The 14,270-nt window shown below is 43.8% G+C and overlaps 1 long non-coding RNA gene and 1 other non-coding gene across 2 annotated transcripts; both read left to right on the top strand.

Moving 5' to 3' along the window:
• The first annotated feature begins 4,380 nt into the window (after positions 1-4,380).
• LOC130487438 (uncharacterized) lies at positions 4,381-8,056 on the top strand. Its single transcript, XR_008933780.1, has 3 exons — positions 4,381-4,422; positions 5,785-5,886; positions 7,952-8,056. It is a non-coding gene; the product is annotated as an uncharacterized LOC130487438 (long non-coding RNA).
• On the top strand, positions 7,627-7,698 carry TRNAV-GAC (transfer RNA valine (anticodon GAC)). The gene has a single exon. It is a non-coding gene; the product is annotated as a tRNA-Val (tRNA).
• Positions 8,057-14,270: the final 6,214 nt, after the last annotated feature.

The following is a 14,270-nucleotide window of genomic DNA, read 5'->3' as shown; positions in this document are numbered from 1 at the left end:
CATTTCTACCCCAAAATCTGAAACTACCTCATGTACTTCACAAGAATTTGGGTGATAATATACAGCTTACCGCCCTCCTCCTTGAGAAAGAGATGTGATGCTAGATTAGAGGGACCATCAATCTAGGTGGTGGTTCCTAATGAGATGTAGGCTCGGAGATTCTTTTTTGCTTCAGGTACCATCTTTGGGAATTGCGAGAAACCTAGCGGAAAGCACTGCATGCTTGGAATCTGTAACTGGAAACTCTTTAAGGAGATTGGTTCTTGTAGGTTATCCGGGCTGTGTAACCGTGGTCTTGGAATTTTCTTTCCTGACGTTTCGCCAGCAACTGTGGCAGGCATCTTCAGAGTAGTAACACTGAAGGACAGTGTCTCTCAGTGTCAAGGGTGTAGAAAGAGTAATATATAGTCAGAAAGGGGTTGGGTTTGAGCTGAGTATTGTCCTGCAAAAGTATTGTCCTGTAAGTATCAAGATAATGTGCTAATGAGGATATGGTATGTTAATATGGAACCATTGTATCCTGAAGTGATCTGTTAATGTGTGTAATCCAAAACTAATCTGTATGGCTATTGTTGAATGTTGTCTTTGTCTGGAGGTTTTTCAGGGCAGGAAGCCAAGCCTTATTCATTCTTAAACTCTCCTCTTTTCTGTTAAAGTTGTGCTGATGTTTGTGAATTTCAATGGCTTCTCTGTGCAATCTGACAAAATAGTTGGTAGAACTGTCCAGTCTTTCAGTGTCTTGGAATAAGACCCTGTGTCCTGTTTGTGTCAGTCCATGTTCAGCCACTGCTGATTTCTCAGGTTGGCCAAGTCTGCAGTATCTTTCATGTTCTTTTATCCTTGTTTGTATGCTGCGTTTTGTGGTCCCGATGTAAACTTCTCCACAGCTGCAAGGTATACGATATACTCCTGCAGAGGTGAGGGGGTCTCTTTTGTCTTTTGCTGATCGTAGCATTTGTTGTATTTTCTTGGTGGGTTTAAACACTGTTTGTAGGTTATGTTTTTTCAAAAGTTTCTCCATCCTATCAGTGACTCCTTTAATAAATGGCAAGAATACCTTTCCTATGGGAGACTGTTTTTCTTGAGTTTTCTGATTTTTGTTTGGTTCAATGGCCCTTCTGATTTCATTCTTGGAGTAGCCGTTTGCTAGCAGTGCGTGATTTAGATGGTTAGTTTCTTCCTTGAGAAACTGTGGTTCACAGATCCGTCTTGCACTGTCCATTAATGTTTTGATTATTCCTCTTTTCTGTCGGGGGTGGTGGTTGGAGTTTTTGTGTAAGTAGCGATCTGTGTGAGTTGGTTTCCGGTAGACCTTGTGACCTAACTGAAGGTTTGATTTACGGATGACAAGGGTATCAAGAAATGGGAGTTTACCCTCAATTTCCTTTTCCATGGTAAACTGAATGTTTGGATGGATATTATTAAGATGATTTAGAAAGTCCATTAATTTTTCTTCACCATGGCTCCAAATGGTAAATGTATCATCTACGAACCTGAACCAGACTGTAGGTTTGTAAGGTGCTGATTCTAATGCTGTCTTTTCAAAATATTCCATGTAAAAGTTTGCTATTACTGGACTGAGTGGACTTCCCATAGCTACTCCATCAATCTGTTCATAAAATTCTTGATCCCATAGGAAATAACTTGTTGTCAAACAATGGTGAAATAAGGCTGTTATATCTTCTGGAAAAATCTGGTTAATCAATGAGATTGTGTCTTTAACTGGAACCTTGGTAAAGAGGGATACAACATCAAAACTGATTAATATATCCTTTGGATTGAGTCTTAACGGACTGATTTTGTTGATGAAGTGAGTTGAATCTTTGATGTAAGAAGTGGTTTTTCCAATGTGGTCCTGTAGGAGGGTGGTCAAATATTTAGCTAATTCATATGTTGGGGAACCAATGGCACTCACGATGGGTCGGAGTGGAACGGAATCCTTATGAATTTTAGGTAGTCCATATAATCGTGGTGGTTGTGCTTCAGTCTTGCATAGTTTTCTGTGTGTGTCGGGATGAAGAGTGGAATTCTTGATCAGAATGCTAGTTTTCCTGGTAATTTTGCAAGTTGGATCTCGTTTTAGTTTTTTGTATGTGGCAGGGTCCAGAAGTTCCTCAATCTTCTTTTTGTATTCTTCTGTTTTCATGATAATCCGTTTGTTGTCAAGTTTTGGACTGTTCTGTCTTCTTTCCTGACCACCCTCCTACAGGACCACATTGGAAAAACCACTTCTTACATCAAAGATTCAACTCACTTCATCAACAAAATCAGTCCGTTAAGACTCAATCCAAAGGATATATTAATCAGTTTTGATGTTGTATCCCTCTTTACCAAGGTTCCAGTTAAAGACACAATCTCATTGATTAACCAGATTTTTCCAGAAGATATAACAGCCTTATTTCACCATTGTTTGACAACAAGTTATTTCCTATGGGATCAAGAATTTTATGAACAGATTGATGGAGTAGCTATGGGAAGTCCACTCAGTCCAGTAATAGCAAACTTTTACATGGAATATTTTGAAAAGACAGCATTAGAATCAGCACCTTACAAACCTACAGTCTGGTTCAGGTTCGTAGATGATACATTTACCATTTGGAGCCATGGTGAAGAAAAATTAATGGACTTTCTAAATCATCTTAATAATATCCATCCAAACATTCAGTTTACCATGGAAAAGGAAATTGAGGGTAAACTCCCATTTCTTGATACCCTTGTCATCCGTAAATCAAACCTTCAGTTAGGTCACAAGGTCTACCGGAAACCAACTCACACAGATCGCTACTTACACAAAAACTCCAACCACCACCCCCGACAGAAAAGAGGAATAATCAAAACATTAATGGACCGTGCAAGACGGATCTGTGAACCACAGTTTCTCAAGGAAGAAACTAACCATCTAAATCACGCACTGCTAGCAAACGGCTACTCCAAGAATGAAATCAGAAGGGCCATTGAACCAAACAAAAATCAGAAAACTCAAGAAAAACAGTCTCCCATAGGAAAGGTATTCTTGCCATTTATTAAAGGAGTCACTGATAGGATGGAGAAACTTTTGAAAAAACATAACCTACAAACAGTGTTTAAACCCACCAAGAAAATACAACAAATGCTACGATCAGCAAAAGACAAAAGAGACCCCCTCACCTCTGCAGGAGTATATCGTATACCTTGCAGCTGTGGAGAAGTTTACATCGGGACCACAAAACGCAGCATACAAACAAGGATAAAAGAACATGAAAGATACTGCAGACTTGGCCAACCTGAGAAATCAGCAGTGGCTGAACATGGACTGACACAAACAGGACACAGGGTCTTATTCCAAGACACTGAAAGACTGGACAGTTCTACCAACTATTTTGTCAGATTGCACAGAGAAGCCATTGAAATTCACAAACATCAGCACAACTTTAACAGAAAAGAGGAGAGTTTAAGAATGAATAAGGCTTGGCTTCCTGCCCTGAAAAACCTCCAGACAAAGACAACATTCAACAATAGCCATACAGATTAGTTTTGGATTACACACATTAACAGATCACTTCAGGATACAATGGTTCCATATTAACATACCATATCCTCATTAGCACATTATCTTGATACTTACAGGACAATACTTTTGCAGGACAATACTCAGCTCAAACCCAACCCCTTTCTGACTATATATTACTCTTTCTACACCCTTGACACTGAGAGACACTGTCCTTCAGTGTTACTCCTCTGAAGATGCCTGCCACAGTTGCTGGCGAAACGTCAGGAAAGAAAATTCCAAGACCACGGTTACACAGCCCGGATAACCTACAAGAACCAATGAACTCTGACCGTGAAAGCCTTCGACAATATCTTTAAGGAGATTTCGTTTCACCAGCTGAGAAGACACCTTGGGAAAATAATAGCCAGTAAAGGAATTTTTGGCTGGGGAGGGCAGAGTAGAAATGGAATAAATAAATAAAATAAAGTCATGGCAGGCTCCGCTCTCTCACTTTCTGCTGAGCAACAGGCAAGTCTAATGCCTAAGAGCCAGCATGGTGTAGTGGTTAAGAGCGATGGTTTGGAGCAGTGGACTCTGATCTGGAGAACCAGGTTTAATTCCTCACTCCTCCACATGAGTGGCGGACGCTAATCTGGTGAACTGGATTTCTTTCCCCACTCCACATGAAGCCAGCTGGGTGACCTCAGACTAGTCATGGCTCTCTTAGAGCTCTCTCAGCCCCACCTACCTCACAGGGTGCCTGTTGCGGGGAGGGGAAGGGAAGGTGATTGTAAACTGATTTTAGTCTCCCTTAAGTGGAAAGTCGGCATATAAAAACCAACTCTTCTTCTAATTGTTTCTCTCTTTTCTCCTTACAGGGCGTGAAAACTCTTCAGAGGTAGAGTTTACTCCTCTGTTGCAAGAAGACAGTGTCGTTAACCATAAGTTCCTGGGTGGGTAAAGGCATTTAATTTTATTTATGTATGGATTTATGGTACCCAGAATCACCTTGGAAATGGGATTATGAGCTCCAGCTAATCTGCCCATATCACATACTAGTCGGGTTGCTAGAAATTGCTACTATCTTTCGAAATACCTCTAACTCCAAGAATAATCAGAGCCAGAGAGTGCAAAGCTAGACAAAACCTTGGTTTCTTTGCCCCTGAAAACAAATCTGGAATGACCCTCAGGGCTATTCAGTGGTTTGAAATAATGATTTGCAAGGCAAGCAGAAACTGTAGTTGAACACACACACACACATACACACACACACACACACATACACACACATATGAAGCTGCCCTGTATGGAGTCTGTTAAGGTCTGTACTATCTACTGTATTATACTGTAAGGTCAGTATTGTCTACTCTGACTGGCAGCAGCTTTCCAGGGTCTCAAGCAGAGATCTTTCATACCACCTATTATCTGATCCTATTTCACTGGAGATGCCAGGGATTGAACCTGTGACCTTCTGCACACAAAGCGAAGGCTCTACCACTGAATCACAGCCCCTCTCTTTATTTTCTCCTTTGGGTATTAACTATGTTTTGCTGAGAAGGGAAGGCAGCACGGTATAGCCCAATCTCATCAGATCTCAGAAGCTAAGCAGGGTCAGCCCTGGTTAGTATTTGGATGGGAGACCATCACAGAATACCAGGCTTGCTATGCAGAGGAAGATAATGGCAAACCATCTCTGTTAGTCTCTTGCCTTGAAAACCCCTTAAGGGGTCACCATGAGTCGGCTGCACTTTACCCACACTCATGGTTTGCTGCACTTCAAGAGGAAGTTGTGTGGGAGAGAAGTTGCAGTGTGTGAGAAAGGAGGATGCGCAACATTCAGAGGCTCATTCTGGGCTCACTTAGCTGTCTTGAGTCCATTTTAAAGGGAAACCAGAGTACAAAAATTTTAAATACAGGAAAAATTATTGCTCTTGTTTTCATAACAAAACGGTAATTTATGGACACCTTAGCTTTGGGAGGTTTTCTTATACTATAAGACTCCACCCAAGTTAAGGGGAAAGTCTAGGCCTGAAACTAGTTACATTTTGGTAAAATAATTTTTCCAACCAGGGGTGGGGAGGAAGTAGTCAGATATAATTTGATTAAATCAATAGCAGGTTTGATATAAGCATTTGATATTTTGTAGCTAATTCATATTGGCATACATAGCTATTTTGTATACAGATTTGGTAATAAAAAGTTTATTTTTCAAAACAACAGCTTGGTATTAGCATACCCATTGCACTGATGATAGCGGGGTCCCTAAAGATGGTTGTTGTTTTGTAGAGTTTGTTGTATTTTTCTTCTATCTGCAGCTAAACTGGGGAGCTGGCAAGAACCAAAGCCCCCCTCTCCCAAAGTGAAATCCAAAAAGACCCACCACAAGAAAGCTTCCTTGGATGTTCCAGCTGTGGATGGTAAGCTCATAATCATGAAACAAACGACCCTGTTCATGATTCATTTTGTGAGTCTTTCCATGGCTGGGTAGCTTAGCCTATGGCCAAGTGTGATAAAACATGTTATATTTTGTTGTTGTTATTGAGCCAAATTACATTAACATGTATCTTTAAATGAATCCGTCTATTCCGAAAACCATCCAAACCCATAAGAACATAAGAAAGGCCATGCTAGATCAGACCAAGGACTATCAAGTCCAGCAGTCTGTTCACACAGTGGCCAACCAGGTGCCTCTACGAAGCCCAAAAACAAGACGACTGCAGCAGCAGCACCTGCCTGTGTTCCACCGCACCTAATAGAATAGGCATGCTCCTCTGATCCTGGAGAGAATAGGTATGCATTGTGACTAGTATGCATTTTTACTAGTAGCCATAGATGCCCCTCTTCTCCATGAACATGTCCACTCCCCTCTTAAAGAATTCCAAGTAGGCAGCCATCACCACACCCTGGGGCAGGGAGTTCCAAGATTTAACCCAGATTAGTATATTTCTTAATTTTAAAACAGGGAGCATATGTTTGAAGGACACATGTTTTAACATCTCACAGATGCGGAGCCCATTCCTGAATGAGAGGCAAAGCTCCTTAGGAGCCAGTGTGACCCCCACGCCAGCATGGTGCCACCTTATCACTGAATAAGGTGGCACCTACACCGGGAGCGGGGGCAAACACTCCGGTTTCTGGGCTCCACTAGCCCCTGCTACCAGAAGGGAAAGCCCTTCCGGCATGGGGGGTGGGGATTCCCAGAGCCTTCCTGGTAGGGCTGCCAAGTGCCAGGTGGTTGAAGTGCCAGGTGGTGGCAGGCAAACCCCCACCAATCCACCTGGCTGCCCGCCGACCAGCTGAGGGTCAGTGGGCAACGCATGCACGTGCGCCTGTCCGCTGCGCCACGTCACTTCCTGTTAACACCCAGAAGCACCGCATCACAATGGGCCTTTTACCGCTCAAACAGCAGCCAGGCAGTATCTGAGGATGAATGGTCTTGGTGATGTGTTTCTGTTTGGATTTAATAGTTTGGAACGGTGGTTTGGAGTGGTGGACTCTAATCTGGAGAAACAGGTTTCATTCCCCACTCCTCCACAAGAGCAGCAGATGATAATCTGGTGAACTGGTTTGTTTCCTCACTCCTACACATGAAACCAGCTGGGTGACCTTGGGCTAGTCACAGCTGTCTTGGAACTCAGCCCCACCTACCTCACAGGTTGTGGGGAGGGGAAGGTGATTGTAAACCAGTTTGATTCTTCTAGTTTTAAGACCTGTTTTGATTATGTAAATTTTTAATCTGTTAGCTGCCTTGGTGACTCAGATGAGGAGAGAAGGGCGAGGTATAAATTTTGTAAATCAATAAATCTATATTACAGCAACTTGTAAGCAGATACTTTTGAGTTAGCTGCCATGTAGCTGTCATTAGTTGTCATTGCCTAGAGGTATTTATTTATTTATTTACATCATTTATAGTCTGCCTTTCTCACCTGGACTCAAGGTGGATTACACAGAAAGAGTTGATGCAATCAACAGGATGTGGTATTCAATAAACAATGCAATAGGCTTAGGGGTGTAGAGCCAATCAGAAATCTAAGAACAGAACTGAAGCAAAGCATAAACCTAAAAATGACAGATAGCATGTTACAAAAATTACACAGTAGGATCCTAGTTTCAGTAAGCTAAACGCTGTGTCATAGATGGAAGGCAAACATAAGGAAGGGGCTGTGGCTCAGTGGTACAGCATCTGCTTGACATGCAGAAGGCCCCAGGTTCAATCCCTGGCATCTCCAGTTAACGGGACTAGGCGAGTAGGTGATGGGAAAGACCTCTGCCTGAGACCCTGGAGAGCCGCTGCCCGTCTGAGTAGACAATACTGACTTTGATGGACCAAGGGTCTGATTCAGTATAAGGCAGCTTTATGTGTTCAACACTGAACTTAGGAACTGAACTTCTGGAATCTCTGTAGTTACGTGGAATAAAGCCACCGGGCTTGTTTTCCACCCGTGTACAGGTGTGCTTAATTATTATATCTTTCTGCTGCAGGCTTACGGAATCATTCTCCCCTCAGCAGCCGGACTAGGACCCCAATTGCCTCCCCGAGACAAAGCAGAAAATTCTAATTACTGCTGGATCCCAAGACATAACAAGAGCAAAAGCTTTAGGAAACATCTTTTCGGCTACTTTGTGCAGACGTCGCTTAGCTCATGCACCGCTCAATAGATACGTTTATCCTAGAGATGCCTGCAGCTTTTCCATGATTGTTTTTTAAATCTCTTTTTGGAAACCTTTCCATTTCCCATTTCCAGTTTTCTCCCAAACTTTAAAAAAATAAACCAAATTAACCTCCCTGGCACAAAAGTGAAGTGGTCCCTTGATTCTACTTACTGAATCAGTATCCAAGGCACTGTATTCAGCACAAGGCATCAGCTCCTGGGGGTCTCACCCCCCTCCTCCATAGAGAAGCAAATGCTGAATCCCCGTAGCTCTATCTGTGGGACCTCTCTGCTTAGGGCTGTGTAGTAGTCTGGTTTCCAGTGCAATCTCAAGAGTCACACCCTTCTAAGTCCTCTGAATTCAGTGGGTTTAGCATAGAATCAAAGAACCATAGAGTTGGAAAGGGCTATACAGGCCACCTAGTCCAACCCCCTGCTTAATGCAAGATCATCCTAGAGCATCCCTGACATTCATTCATTCATTCATTCATTCATTCATTCATTCATCCCTGACAAGTGTTTGTCCAGCCTCTCCTTAAAGACTGCCAGTGAGGGGGAGTTCACCACCTCCCTAGCTAGCTGATTCCACTGTCAAACAACTCTTGCTGTAAAAAAAAAAAATCCTAATATCTGCCCGCAATTTATAACCCATTAGTGCGAGTCTTATCCTCTGCTTCCAACAGAAACAGCTCCATGCCCTCCTCTAAGTGACAGCCCTCCTCTAAGTGACAAGGGGTAACTCTCTCTAAGACTGCATTTTTTGTAGTGTTACCAACCTCCAGGTACTAGATGGAGATCTTCTGTTGCAACTGATCTCTAGCCGGTAGACGTCAATTCACCTGGAGAAAATGGCCACTTTGGCAATTGGACTTTATGGCACTGAAGTCCCTCCCCTACTCAAACCCTGCCCCCCTCAGGCTCCACCCCCAAAACCTCCTGCCGGTGGTGAAGAGGGACCTAGCAACCCTAATTGCTTTGGGGGTTTTCCCCCCCAATCTACTTCCCCAGACTAGGGAAAGGCCCTGAATTTCAGGAATCTGGCAGAACTACTTTTGTGCACGAAAAAGGACCTCAAGCATATAAGTGACCCCGGAATGACCCTGGTTCCTTTATCCAAGAAGCAGCAGCCTTGGTTAACAGGGAGGAAAACCAAGGGCATGCAGTGCCAGCAAATGGGGAGGGAATACATCATAAACCTCTGGTTCCCACAGAGAACAGGAGGTCCATTCACAAGCTGATTGCCCTTCCCCACTGGTACCAGCAAAGGCTCCTTCCAGAGGTACAAATCTGGTAACAGCAAATTGGTGAGAGTCATTTTCAGCCCTGGAGATTAAAGTCTTTGATTTAGCAACAGAACAGGTACAGCCCTGCAGCAGAGTTTGTGACAAGATTTCACCATCAACTTGGCCCAACCTGGTTCGAGGGCAACCTCTCTATGACTTGTTTATGCCAACGGCTTGGCAATAAGTAAAATGGGTTCAGCGGAGTTTGAAGAAGGTTAGGCTGAGAGTCACTGATGGATTGACTCAATAAAGGAAGCCACAGCCCTCAATTTGCAAGATCTGAGCAAGGCTGTCAAAGATAGGACATTTTGGAGGACTTTGATTCATAGGGTCACCATGAAGTGACTTGTTGTTAGTCTTTAAGGTGCTACTGGACTCTTCCTCTTTTCTACTACTACGAATGGACTAACATGACTACCCATCATTATACACAAGAAACAGTGCAATCCTCTGCAGTTACTCCAGTCTAAGCCCATTGAAAAACCCTGTATTATGCCTTTTCATTTTTGTGATGCATGCTGGGTATAAACAGAACAATCTTGGGTTTTTTTCTGTCTTGTAGCTCCTCAACTACAGTGTCAAGAACTTAACCTTTTATTTCAGAATACACTCATGGATTCACAAAAGCATTTTCCAAAGTCAGTGGTTTGAGGATTGGGGTCTGAAAACAGAGGCAGAAAATGCATGTTAAGGATGGTTGTTGTTTTTTTCATGTGGACATTTTACAAGGCTTAGAATATGCGACTCTTCAGGGTTAGAGTGGGGAGGGGGGACAAATGCCGTATAGGTGACCTCCAAGTTCACAGAGTGGAAAAACAAACAACTTGATCATTCTTGGCATTTTCGTTATCAAGATGGGCTTCAGCTCAGGACATTCCTTGACAGCTGTTATCTGAAGATGGACGAACGTTAAATCCTATCGAGTTAAAACGGGAAGTGTGCAATTGACCGTTGTGGCGGATTGTCTCAGCAAACCTGCCAGAGAACAATGTTCATTTTTATATGGTAAATCAAAAAAATATGCAAATTTTAAAATTGCAGTTACGTTATAAGATATAGTTCTGTCTTAAATGGCTATATCTTATGTGGCTTTGTATCTAATTACTGCAGCATGCTTAACTTTTTCACGTTATTGGAAATCAAACAAGATGCCTGAAGTTAGCAAATGGCTCAATAAAGTGAAAGGGGTTTTTCTTATGCAAAAACTGACATCTCTCCAAAGGAATGAGAACTTTGCTTTAGTGAGGTTTAAAGTTATGGAGGGGATTCAATTAAAAGTTGAAGAATGAAGAATTCTAATTCTTAGCTGGCAATTCTAATGCTAGACTAGATCAACCTTGAGGTGACTTAGCAAGGCAGTTCTTAAATTCTTGAAATACAATCCGCACAGTAAACTGGACTTATGCAGCTATGAGTGTCTTATTTGCAACAATATTTGCTCTGTTTTATGCCCTAGCTCAGTTTGCTTCTGCATTTTTGTTTGCATTTCTTTTCTTGAGGACATACCTCTAATAGGCCACAAATATCTTTGGTTTGAAATTATGTTGCCTATAGCATAGGTCCCCCGTCTTGTTCAGCCTGTCTGCGTGTTTGTAATTTTGATAATGGGAGTGGGGGCTGCCATGGGGCGGGGGGCGGGGTGAAGGAGTTGCAAAATGATTGCCATGAAGTGCTGGGCCCATTACATAGAATCATAGAGTTGGAAGGGGCCATACAGGCCATCTAGTCCAACCCCCTGCTTAATGCAGGATAAACCTAGAGCATCCCTGACAACTGATTGTCCAGTCTCTGCTTAAAGACTACCAGTGAGAGGGAGCTCACTACTTCCCTAGGTAGCTGGACAAGCTGATTCCACTGTCAAACAACTCTTACTGTAAAATATTTCTCCTAATATTCAGCCAGTACCTTTCTTCCCACAATTTAAACCCATCATTGTGAGTCCTATCCTCTGGTGCCAACAGGAACAGCTCCCTGCCCTCCTCTAAGTGACAGCCCTTAAAATATTTAAAAGAGGAATCATGTCCCACCTCAACCTCCTCTTCTCCAGACTAAACATTCCCAAGTCCCGCAGCCTTTCCTCATAGGGCTTGGTCTCCAGGCCCCTGATCATCCTAGTCGTTCTCCTCTACACCTGCTCGATTCTGTCCACATCCTTTTTGAAGTGAGGCGTCCAGAACTGCACACGATACTCCAGGTGCGGCTTGGCCAAAACAGCCATTTTCTTCAGGTCAACTGATTTCTATCGGTTGGAGATCAGTTGTATTAGCAGGAGATCTCCAGCTACTACCTGAAGGTTGCCAAACCTAGTCCTTCTCCTCCCCCAAACCCCACCCTTAGGTTCCACCCCCCAAAACCTCCAGGTATTTCCCAACCCAGAGCCGGCAACCCTAGGATGGATTCCTATCAGACTTGCAAGGGGAGGCTGGAGGGAGGGGGGTTAGTTCAGGCCAGAACAAGGGGCCTTTCAAAATGAAACCCAATTTGGGTGGGGGGGGGAAGTCAAAGACTTCAACTGCAAGCAATAAAATAAGCAAAGCTCGTTGAACGAGTTTGGCTGCAACCAGAACAATGTGGTACAGATTAGTATTAAATGCACTCGAACACATGAGTTCAAAGCTGAGCTCCTGGTATCCTTGTGGCTTATTTGTCATGGATCCCCCCTATGTTTTAGAAGATTGTGTGGGGTCAAGTTTCACTTGATTCCAGATCAAAATGCTTCCTCCACTCCACATAGGGTTTCCAGGTCCCTCTTTGCCACCGGCAGGAGGTTTTTGGGGCAGGGTTTGGGGAGGGGAGGGACCTCAATGCCATAGAGTCCAATTGCTAGGGTTTCCTACTTCCAGGTGGTGGCTGGAGATCTCATGCTATTGCAACTGATCTCCAGCCAATAGAGATCAGTTCACCTGGAGAAAATGGCCGCTTTGGGTCCACCCCAAAAACCTCTCGCCGGTGGCAAAGAGGGACCTGGCAACCCTACCAATTGCCATTTCCTCCAGGTGAACTGATCTCTATCGGCTGGAGATCAGTTGTAATAGCAGGACATCTCCAGTTAGTACCTGGAGGTTGGCAACCCTAACTCCGCACCACTGTAAATGGGGACCTCTCAAGGCAGTGGACCATGAAAGCAGCGCAAGCCGATTGCAGAAAGAATTTGTCAAGCCGTGCCCATATTTCCACATGATGCAATTGTGTTGAGAAATATGGATTTCTTCCTTGAAACCCATGGGGTTTGGTTTCCTTGGTGTGCCCCCTGTAAAAGCTCATAGCAGTTCCCGTGCCCGACCCTGAACACCTCAGTATCCTAACAGCTTTGCATTTAACCTTGGCTCGATATTTTGGAATGACAAAAAAGTAACTGCCTGTATGTATTGGCCTCTTGAGTTTCTCTTGCACCACAAGCCACAGAAACTGGCGTGCCTTTCCTTTGCCAAGCCCTGAATAACCACTCCCTAGGAATTCCCCTCCATCCATCTGATTTTCCATTAGTTGCCTTTTATCTTGGTGTGGAGGATGGAGACTGCGGGAATAAGACGATATTTTTATGAATATAGATGTTTGAAATCTAACACGGGAGGTCCTGGATTTTGGCCATCAGCACAATGTTCTAGGCAATCATGGTAAAGGGAGTGAAATAACTTACTTCTCCATCCGTAAAAACATGAGGACATAAGCACTGAGCCCCTAAATGTTACAGCATGCAAAGGACTTGGATTTCCTGAGAATTGCATTTGACTGCTAACCTTTCTTGCGCTGTGTTTACACCTGCTAGACAGACAGCATTGTTTTCCAAAGTGCAGTTTGGGGGATGAGAAAATTATATGCGTCCATGTGTAAAATATCTTACCAAACATTTGGGATTCCGTAACAGAAGCCAGCTTTTTCCACCATTGGCAATTGGCTGGGACAGCATTATGTAGCAGGCACCATGTTTCCTGCATAGGGTTGCCAGCTCTGGGTTGGGAGATTTGGGGGACGGAGTCTGACTCTGAGGAGGACAGAGTTTGGGGAGGGGAGGGACTTCAATGCCATAGAGTCCAATTGCCAAGCGGCCATTTTCTTCATGGGGAACTGATCTCTGTTGCCTGGAGATCAGCTGTAGTAGCGGGAGATCTCCAGCCACCACTTGGAGGCTGGCAACCCTATTCCTGCAGCCATAGGAGGAAATTAGCATTCCTTTGGTGAGTTGTCTTAGTACAGAGTTTAAGCACTAGTGTCAAAACAGGACTTAACAACTGAGCAGCTCTTAACAATGCTAGTAAATTATGCTACGGTTTTGAATTTGGGCCCTAAGATGTTGAGCAGCAGATAGATGTTATTCAACTTACAAACTGGCCCCAAAAACTAAAGCACTAGCTCAACGCCAAAGCCTCTTACCAGCAACGGTTATAGTCAGTCATGTTCTACTGCTAGGCTAGGGTTGCCAGGTCCCTCTTCACCACCGACAGGGTTTTTTGCAGGCAGAGCCTGAGGAGGGTGGGGCTTGGGTAGGGGAGGGACTTCAATGCCATAGAGTCCATTTGCCAAAGCGGCCATTTTCTCCAGGGGAACTGATCTCTATCGGCTGGAGATAAGTTGTAATGGCAGGAGATCTCCAGCTAGTACCTGGAGTTTGGCAACCCTACCCCAGGCCCAATTTTCTCTACTTCTCCCTGTGATGATGAACCCATTTTCTCTTTCCATCTAGACATTAGGAAGAATTTTCTAACAGAGCGGTTCCTCAGGGGAACAGGCTTCCTTGGGAGGTGGTGAGCTCTCCTTCCCTGGAGGTTTTTAAGAAGATGTTAGATGGCCATCTGTCAGCAATGCTGATTCTATGACCATAAGCAGTTGATGAGAGGGAGGGCATCTTGGCCATCTTCTGGGAAT

Source organism: Euleptes europaea, chromosome 14 (genome assembly GCF_029931775.1).
Source record: "Euleptes europaea isolate rEulEur1 chromosome 14, rEulEur1.hap1, whole genome shotgun sequence".
NCBI lineage: Eukaryota > Metazoa > Chordata > Lepidosauria > Squamata > Sphaerodactylidae > Euleptes > Euleptes europaea.
This window is presented reverse-complemented; position numbering and strand designations above follow the sequence as displayed.